Source organism: Pimephales promelas, chromosome 2 (genome assembly GCF_988280905.1).
Source record: "Pimephales promelas chromosome 2, fPimPro1.hap1.1, whole genome shotgun sequence".
NCBI lineage: Eukaryota > Metazoa > Chordata > Actinopteri > Cypriniformes > Leuciscidae > Pimephales > Pimephales promelas.
Window position 1 is genome coordinate 29,995,649 of NC_142770.1, and position 11,079 is coordinate 30,006,727.

Consider the following 11,079-nt stretch of genomic DNA (forward strand, 5'->3'; position numbering starts at 1 on the left):
TGTGCCCTAAGTTTTTAAGTTTTTAAGTTTTAAGAAAACATAAGTTTTTCAAAAAGGTTATACGTGATGCCCATAACTTCAAGAATTTTGCCATGACACTTGCACTGAAACACCAGAGGGCTCTTAGCCATCAGCTAGACTGCAGTTCTTTTTTCAAGCTGGACGTGGAAATGGCTAAGGTTACACCAGTGTTGGTTACCACCTTTCCAGAGAACATTCAAAGAGCACTTGGTCAAAAACTCCCTCATGCTCAAGCACTTCTTGTTGCACCATCTGTCTGTATTAATGGGACTGATTATAAGACAGACATGATACTTTCAGCTGGATCATGTTCGGGGCTACCTGATTTTAAGCAAATTACTCACATTGTTGCAGTGAATACAGAGGTACTTTTTGTGTGCAAAGTGATGACATCATGGTATTTTGAGCACCTTCGTTCTTTTGAGCTTTGCTGCCCAGATATGCCATCTTTTTGCATACTTCAGCTTGAAGACCTGAATGATATTCTTCCACTTTCAGCCTATAGTGTTATATGACACTGAAGCGTTTTATTCTTTGCTAAATGAACTCTCTTTTGTACTTTCCTTCCAGATGGCTTCTAAAGAAACCATGACTTTGCAAGTTATTCTTACGGAAGCTGATATCAGAAAAGTAAAGCTGACATCAAAGCCAGGCTCAGTTGAAGAATTAATTAGTTGTTTAAAAAAACACTCTGAGACTGGACTACAATTTAACTTCACAGTTTCAAGATCCCGAGTTTGATAACGAACTTTGCAATCTGACCGTTTTGTCAGAGCTCCCTCAGAAGCCAACTGTGAAAATCATACCGGTGATTGAATTGGTGCCACTCTCTTAAGGAGAAATGGAGACATTAAGTGATATGTTGAGTGATACTCCAAGTACTGCAGAGACAGTATGGCGAGACACGGCAGGCAAAAACATCGTTTTTTTTTTCAATTTTGGGATTTTGGGATATTTGACTTCAATAACATGTATTCTTTCAGACTTGTGTTGAAAAAAAGTCTGAAATACATATTTAGGTCTTTATTTTACTACACTTTGTCAGTTTGCGCCTGTAGATTTCTCATAAATTCAACAAAAGTTGCGTTCTAAATGATCGCGCTGCTCCGCGATCGCTGCACCCTGTCATTACATACAAAGCACATCTCTCTCCTTTACAATGCTGTCAGGTCCAAATATGGTCATTTCCTTTTAATCAACATCCAATCGTGGAAGCAAAAGTGGGGATTTGTTTACCTCGGGGATTAACGTGATTCGTCAATCGTCACATGGTATGCTTTGACGCTTGCTGATTTGGTTTAGCTTTCCGCGGGACTTTCTGAATGAATGAATGAAAATGACTTCACGTCAGTTATCGAAAAGATTACAACAGTTGTCACTTGCTAGGGGGAAAAGGAAAATTAGTGATGTATTACCCTGTGAAATGCCCTCGGGAAGCGCATCTGAACGCAAGCTGTCGATGGGAAGCCAATCTATAAATAAAGATGAAGTGCACGCAACACAACAGTGGCTGCTTGTTCATGTTGCGCGATTGAATGAGCTGATTGGTGATTTAACTTGTCCAAATTGTGGTCTGTCAGGGCTTAACATAAATATAGATCCACAGAATCATGGGTTCTGTAGCAGTTTATTGCTCGAGTGCTGTCTGTGTAAAGATGACAAGTACTGCAGGAGCGTGTTCACGTCTACGCGACTTCGAGATGAGTCTAGGAACGATGTCGCATTTGATGTGAACGTGCGAATGGTCCTCTTGGCACACGAGTTAGGATTGGGATATGCAGCTCTCAGAAAAATCAGCAAGGTGTTGGGGCTCCCTGGACTTCACCTTAAAACTTATCAGAGGCACGGCAAGAGAGTGACAGGTAAGTTAGCTATGGACAGTGTTGTATTAGAAAAGTTGAAGCAGTCTGTAGAATTTCTAATGTCAGAAATAGCCGTGTGGCTGTTACCACCCTCTAACATATTATGACATTAATGTAACAATATTTGTTTTGTATGGATGGAATATTTATTTATAATATTTATAAGAATAGCAGTCTGTAGAATTTCTCATGTCAGAAATAGCCCAATAGACCTTATTCAGAGCAGCGCCATGACAGGTATGAAAGTGAGGCTGTGAGGGATAGACTTACCGTGTTTCCAATGGCATCCGGTGTAAAAAGCTGAATAAAGTGGCTAGATTACTTACAATTTTCCACAGCTTACATTGTCGGAAGTTTTTTGTCAACTGACTTTTCTTGGAAAGATATTTTTCCAGTGTTTCATGAGCAGAACAATCCGAAAACACATTAAATAACAGTACAGCCCATTGAAGAGATGCAAGTCTATCCCTCACAGCCTCGCTTTCATTCTCATTAAAAATCAAAGATGGCGCTGCCGTGAATAAGGCGTATACGTGTGGCTTTTACCACCTTTTAACATATTATGACATTACTGTAACAATATTTGTTATGTGTATGGATGCAATATTTATAATATTTATAAGAATAGCAATCTGTAGAATTTCTAATGTCAGAAATAGCACAATCCGTGTGGCTGTTACCGACCTTCTAACATATTATGACATTACTGTAACAATATTTGTTTTTTATGGATGCAATACATTTATAAGAATAGAATAAAGTGCCATCCCATTCAATATGTTGGGTTGCGGTGATCAGTTTTACTTTTACAGTACAGATTTTTGTGTACTATATCTATAAAAAACACATTTCATTTTAGCGGCAGAAATTGAGAGGGTTCTGGAGTCATTTCACAGGACGAGGGAGCAGGTCAGGCAGGCCTATGCAGACATTGATGAAGATGTGGCAGAGTTGCTGAGAGAGGATGCAGATGCAGTTATAAATATCAGTGTGTCTTTTGATGGCACTTGGCAGAAAAGAGGGTTCACATCACACTATGGGATTGGGGTGTGCATAGATATTTTTACAGGACTGGTGATCGACTTTGAGGTTCTATCCTCCTATTGCCATGCGTGTGCCCTTAAAGAAGCTGCCAGGCAGGAAGGAAAGATCACAGATGAGGAAATTTACAGCTGGAGAGAAACTCATGAATGTGCACAAAATTTTTGGGGCTCAAGCAAGGCAATGGAGCAGGAGGCAGCGAAGAGGATGTGGGCCAGGTCTGTGAGTCGCCACCAACTGAGGTATATTCAGATGCTGTCAGATGGGGACAGTGCTGCATTCAGGCAGGTGGTATCCCTCAACCCATACCCTGGGCATGAGGTGGTGAAATTAGAATGCATCAACCATGCCCATAAGCGTATGGGCACAGCGCTACGAAAATTGAGTGCTGAACGCAAATTGGGGGGGAAGGGGCTGGGAAAATTAACGGCCAATAAATGTAAAACATTACAAAATTATTACAGGGGGGCAATTCTAAATAACCAGGGTTCCCTAGAGAAAATGAAGAATGAAATCTGGGCCGGTCCACAGCATGTCCTGTGACGAAGTCCCCTTGCACACCAGGTGCAACCCGTCCTGGTGTTGGTATAGGAGAGCGGAGGAAAATGGAGAAACTCCAGAAAGCCACAGGCTCCATGCAGGGAACTTTTTGTCTCGGGAGGTGGGCCAGAAGCTGATACCTGTCTACCACCGCATGTCAAGTGACAGTCTGCTGCAGCGCATGCAGCATGGTGGCACTCAAAATGCGAATGAGTGCCTCAACTCAGTCATTTGGGCCCGCTGTCCAAAAACAGTGTTTGTGGGTAATAGGGCTGTCGCGATAACCGCAATATTGTAATACCGCGCTATTGACCAGCCAACCGCAGAGGAAGGAAAGCAACCGCAGAAACCGTGGCAACCGCAGTGTTAATTTTTTATTTTATTTTTGTTTCATAAGGGTGGCCTTCTTCTTTTACAATTTGTCACTGTGCATTCAATGTTAAATAAATTAATAATTATGCAAGAGTTACGTCATTTTCCCGCGAACCATTGCAGCTCTGTCTGGTGTTTTGTTTATTTTGAATAGCCCCACTGAAACGATGGCAGTCACTCTCGTCGCAAAACCTAATGTCACGTCGCCGGTTTGGGAACATTTCGGCTTTCTACCCAATGAAAAGGGCGAGCCAGCGAATTTAGATGAGCCAATATGCAAAATCTGCGGCAAAAAGGTTCCTGTGACACGCGGCAATACATCTAATTTGAGGTGTCATCTCGCTAACTGTCATCCATCCATTAATGCACAGCTGCCCCCTCAAGTATCAGGTCGCGGAGCAACTTCAAAAAGAACAACCGAGACCGGTACCAGCAGCCGACAGTTAGGAGTAGCTGAAGCCTTTGGGAAATCTGTAAAATACAGCCGTGAAAGTAACAGGCATAAATGCCTTACAGATGCTGTTACCCAGTATTTAGTTCAGGAGATGGTTCCATTCAACACGGTGGAGAAACCTGCATTCAAGTCAATGCTTCAAAAATTCGACAAGCAGTACGAGTTGCCGGGCAAAACCTACTTTTCAGAAACTGCTGTTCCAAAAATGTACAGCACGGTAAAGACATCGATCAAAAGCTAGCTGATGAATATTGACTACTTTTCTGCCACAACCGATATGTGGTCAAGTGTCAATATGACTCCTTATATGAGTCTAACGGTTCATTATCTCAGCACAGAATGGGTTCTGAAATCACGTTACCTCGAAACAGTGTTCATGCCCGAAAACCACACGTCCGACAATATTTCAGATGCTCTCCGGCACACATTTGAAGAATGGTCCCTGGATGAGAAAAAGCTGGCCTGTATCACTACAGACAATGGGGCCAACATTGTTGCAGCAGTCAAAAAGTTGAACTGGCCTTGGCTGAACTGCTTTGGGCACAATTTACATTTGGCAGTTACAAACGCAATGGCAAGCGTCAAAGACCGCACAGCCCGAGCAATGGGCCTGTGTCACACACTGGTTAGTACATTTTCTCAAAGCTGGTTAAAGAGAAGAGACGTAGCAAAAGCACAAGCTGAACTTAAAATTCCTCAGCATGGCCTCATACTGGTAAGTTATCCTTTAAACTATTTGCTAACTTATTGGTCATGTTATTAGCCAATAAATACAATTTTATTATACAAATTAAACAAGTTTCTGGATTTAATGTATTTTTCGTTTAAAATAAATATTTTGAAACGAAAATTATTTTAAAAGGTAAGATATATTGAAGAAAAAAAACATTAGGTTAACTTTCAGTTTACATCCATATGAATGTGCATAGACATTTTATATTAAAATTAACATTTTGCAGTGGGGATATTTTAAATGTAGGCTATTTTTTGTTTAGTAAAAATAGCCTATTGAAACGAATGAATAGTTTACATTTAAATGTAGCCTAGTCTAATTTATTTTTGTAATGCTAGTTAGACGATGTCCTTGTCTAATTTCAATGATTTAACGGCCAACATTCTGTTCAGGACTGCGCTACGAGATGGGGCACCAAACAGAAAATGGTGGAAAGAGTTTTAGAGCAAATCCCGGCTATCAGAAGAGTTCTGGATGACCGGAGACATCAACATCTAAATCCAAGCTGGCAGGACATCGCTGTCCTTGAGTCCGTGAACGCAGCACTAAAACCCGCAGCTGAGTTTACGGATCTGCTGTCTGGCGAGAGTTACGTTACAGTGTCTTCAGTCAAGCCCGTCCTGAAACTCCTGACAGAAGAAATGCTTAAACCATCCTCCGAGGATACCACCTTAACATCGGACATAAAGAACAAAATGTGTAGTGTTCTACATGGGAAGTATGAACCAGCTGCCTTACAAAATCTTTTGGCAAAGGCGTGTTGTTTAGATCCTCGATATAGAGGTGGTCATATCAATGACACGGAGACAAAATCCGCACTCTTCGAAGAGATGGTGGGAGTGGCGGACGAAGAGACCGCTGTCCGTGCGCCTGCGCCAGAGGTTGGAGACGAAGGGCAAGCGATGGTGCCACCTGTAGCAAAGAAAAAGACTCTTGGAGACCTGCTGAAGTCACGGACAACCTCCGCGTCAGCGCCCATACCCAAGAGAGCGCGATGAAGGAGGAGTGAGGAGTATCTAAATGATCTAAATGAGGAGTGCATCGACTCCAACGCAAACCCACTGTCCTGGTGGCGCGATAATTAGTCTAGATATCCGCTGCTGTCCAAAGTCGCGCGCAAATACATGTGTATTTGTGCAACAAGCACTCCGTCAGAAAGAGTTTTCAGTGCCGCGGGGAATATTGTTACTCCCATGCGATCCTCCCTGAAACCTCATAAGGTTAATATGTTGGTTTTCCTAGCGCGAAACAAGGACATAACCCAGGTCTAAATATCATTCGTTAACAAAGTTTAATCTCTGTATTTTTACTTTGGCACATTGTTTTCATGTGATAGCTACTTTAAGAATTATTTCGTTTTTTTAAATTAGAAAAAGGCATTTTCTTATTGTTTTCATGTGATACTTTAGAACACTTTGATTTCTTTATTTTTTTTTAAATTGGAAAATGCATGTTCTTGTTGCTGTTTGGCATTTAACAATAAACAAAAACGTTCTAAGACGTGTCTCTCTGTCAGTTAAAGCAACATTATATATGATACTAAACAACAACAATAGAGTTTTGCATGCAGTAGCCTAAAATCAGGATAAATTATGTTTTGTAAAAAAAAAAAAAAAAACGGCGGTAATACCGCATATTTTTAAAATTTCTTAACCGCGACAGCCCTAGTGGGTAAGAGTAGGGTTGAGGCAGCAGCAAGTATGGCCATTTCAACTTTTAATGAGGGGGCCTCTACCATGCTTGCCATTATGGATAAGCTTTGGCTGGAAAGCACTGTCGTTACCGTCAGCACCATCAGGGAAACCGACATGCTGAGGATCACAAAAGCCGAATCCATCCAGTCTGAGCGTGCAAAACGTTGCAGAAAGACTCTGAGCACAGCTAAAAAGCTGAAAAGGCATCAGCAAGAGAGGGGTGAGGGGCCTACATATGGTGCAGGCATGGAGAGCTAGGCTTTCAACCCTCATGGGTGAACTTTGTGTTCCGATGGACATAAAAGAGAGTTGCAGTTCTGATAAGTTTGTGTCTGTATCTGTGGTTCTCAGTGGTTACACTGTAAAAAAAAATCCTAATTTCACAGAAAATAACTGTGATTCTTGACGACCATTTTCTTTCATTTTAACCCCTTAACTGTCACCGTCCCGGTACCGGAACGCCTAACTTTACTTCACTATATTTCTATTAAATCCTAATCTAATTATGACAAATTATATATTGTTGGAAAGGTCTAAGACTTCTAAATAGATATTCTACCCCTGTTTTGTGTTAAAAATTATGTAGGAAGAGTAATTGATGAATTTATGACAAGAGTGCACCTCAAAAAATCTGCATCATAACAGGAGTTTTGACCTTTGTCACAAAAAGTCGATGAACCCACTTTTAATCATTGAAACTTCTGTTTTTATGCTAAAAGTTCATAATAAACATATAATCTAGTATTTTTCAATAAAAAAAAAATATAGTACAATATTATCCTCTAAAAATGATAATATTTATATTTATTATGCTCTAAAATATAATATTATTTTTTATCGCCTTTTTTATTATATCACATATTTTAGTAGTTATCTTAAATTAGGTATCATTTGAAAGCTTATAAACTCAGAATTCATCGTGTGAAAACTGTTTTATAATTGAAAGTTGGGTTACCATAGAAACGGTACTTATTTTATCAGGCTCCTCCCCTTTTGGGCATCATTATATTTCATAATTTATGATCAAAACCTTTTCTAATCTTGACAAAACTGGTATTGTCAGAAAGGTCAGAGTCTCAAGGTTCCAAATTTTGTGACAGAATTGATATTTGGACAGAAATGTATTAATTTGTTAAGGCAGAATGTATACAACTAAATTCAATGGAATTCAATGGCACCCGGTGGCTATTTTTGGTACTACGCCTAAACAAAATCTCATGGGAACTTCAATTTTTGTGACATCAACTCCAAATTTGGAACATAAATTGATAAGATGTATGGCTTTGATTTTATAGACATTTTAGAGTAAAAAATATTTTATAAAATATATATTTTATATAAAATAAAAAATATATAGTACAGTATATTTAATTTACTGTAAATTTAAACTTCCATAACTTTTTCATACTTTCATTTTTTGAAGTGTTTTCTTTAAAACAAGACCAAACTTGGATATATATTCCAAAGCATTCTTAAATTACAACCATTTAAGTTTGAATAGTGCATTTTAACCCCCATTCTCAAAAAGGGGGGTGACAGCTAAGGGGTTAAATTGTACTCAAAACACTGCAAAATTACAAATAATATCTGGAAAATAAAAATGCAGCTGATATTTTAGGTATTGTGACATTAAAGAAAAAATTCCAGTCATTCACTTTTTTTTACAGAAATTGATTGTATTTTTCATACAGTATTTTTCTGTTTTCTTAAATTACATAAACATTTATGTAAAAGTACAAATAGAATCTGTAATTAAATGGTAACAAAACAGTTAAATGATTACATGACTGTAGCTAAAAAAACTGTAACATTACAGTAAAACGTCATAAATTAAATAAACTGAAAAACACAATTATTTACAGATATTTCCTGCATTATTATGATCAAATACCGTCATTGTAAAAAAATAGTTAAAAAAGGGTCAATTGACTGGCAGCACAGGGTGCCAAACAAAAACCATAAAATTACAGTAAAAATATGTTAATTTAAATAAAAACTTGACATCACCATGATTGAGATCAGTGTTTGCTTTAGTTGAGCTCTTGACCTTTATTATATGCTATTAGTTTTACCCTGGCTGTTTTAATTATGTTTTTCAACATACATTTGTTATAGCATTGAAAGCGGGAGAAAATATCAGCTGATGTTGGTCAGTTATTGGTGATGTTATAGTCATCATATGGTGACCTGATTCACTGAAATATCCGAGTGTATCTGTTGTGATTACATAGGTGTACTTAAGTTTTAGATTAAATCTAGGATTTTCGTATTTTTCCCCATGAACCTTGTTATATTGAAACAATATTAATTAAGTGGTTAATTTAGTGATGATTGAGCATTGAAGACACCTGGTGATAACAAGCAGAATCACTGAAGGGGAAAATCTCAAATTGTAAGCCACCGTTATGGCGATCAGTGTTTGCTTTAGTTGGGCTCTCGACACTTATACTTTCACTTTAAATTTTGTTTGTCTGCTGTTATTGATTTATAACAGTCAAATGAACAAAGAAAAGTGGGATCTGACAGGGTTGGTTATGTTTTGACATAATCATACTGTGATCTAAATGAAACCTATTCAGATGATTCAGTTTAACTTGTTAGCCACAGTTTAGTGGTTCTGCAGCATATGATAATCTGTATTTTTCTTATAATTCAAAACATGTAATAAAAATTGTTCTGATCAAATCCCTTTATCTTTATTTAGAAACGCAGACATCAATAATCAGCCTGTGTATCTCAACCGTGGTGACAATAATAATCATTGCTGCCACCAATCACAACTCATTAATGGCTCATGCATTGCGGTATGAATAAATTATGATCTGAATTGTCTATGTAATTTACTTTTCCTAATTGAATATTCTGCTCGCCACCATTGATGAGAAGCATTGACTGAATCTTGATATCTGTGTGTGCATAAAAGAAAGACTTTCTTTTTTTGTACAACTTTTAATAAATCCATTATATTATATCTCAAACTCTGGGTATTTATACAGAATCACAGTTATAATGTAACCAACAACATAAGTCACAAACATTAAGTTCAAATAATGATTGTCATAATATAACAAAAATTATTAGATAATATTTTTTTCTTTGTTCATCTGGCAGGTATTACTCAGATCCAACAGCCAATTAAAATATAAAGTTTATAAAATAAGGGTCAAGAGCCCAACTAAAGCAAACACTCATCTCCATAACGGTGGCTTACAATTTTAGATTTTCTCCTTGTGATTCTGCTTTAGGTGTCTTCAATGATGCTCAATCATCACTCAATTAATCACTTAATTATCTCATTAACTTTAACACTCTTGAGTGTGTACTCCTGTATCCCAGGAGTGTTAAATTAACACTGACTGAGATTTTGCTGTGACGAAGAGCCGTAGCTAGCTGACAAGCTGAGGCATAGTGCATTAAAAATCAGGTGATATCACTAAGCATTCAATTACTTGAAAACCATTACCATTAATAAGTGATCAGATCTTTTGAACTGAGATTCTCTTGGACTCCTACCATAACAAATATGTATCAATTATGACACTCAGTTAAAGCAGCCAGAGAAATAGTAATGTTAAAAGCAAAGGGTCAAGAGCCCCACTAAAGCAAACACTGATCTCCATCATGGTGACATCAACATTTATTATTTCACATAAAAAATCAACTTCTAAACATCTGTTTCAGTAAGAATGTTAGTATGCAATAAATAAAGTCTGGATTGTTTCTGTATGGTGTGTTTTGTGGGTCACCATTGTGTTGAAGAGTAGAGCTTGTGCTTCAGTTCAAGATGAGCAGAATAAAACTAATGCATGTTCCTTTATTTAACTGACAGTAACTGTGTAGTTGCTGATGCAGTGATGTATAGTGACAGTAAATCATACATCACCTATATGGTTCTTCATAAAACAATTAGGAAATATGTGAAATAACTGTGTTTACTTTTGCACTTATTTAAATTAGGCTATTTTACATTCATTTTATGTTTTTTGAATGGCAGCCATTGCTGACAGTCATTGACTGTTTTTTACTATGAAGGTATTTGATCATAATAATGCATTGTTTTTACAGTTAGAGTGTTTGATCGTAATAATCCAGATAATAGCTGTAAAATAACAGTGTTTTTCTGTAAAACAACTTAATTTAAATTAGGATATTTTACTTTCTTTTTACGGTATTTATTTGGCACGTATTTTTTACAGTGTAGTTGAAGGTCTTATTTGGCAATGTTGTTTTATTCAGTTGTCATTTTTCATGTAAATTGTTATAAACAATAACTTGGCCAGTTATTTTGCTTGTTAGCAATGTTTTCATGTAGAAATGTGTGGAATTTTAGAATATACATTTTTAAAGCCCGTTTTCTCAAAA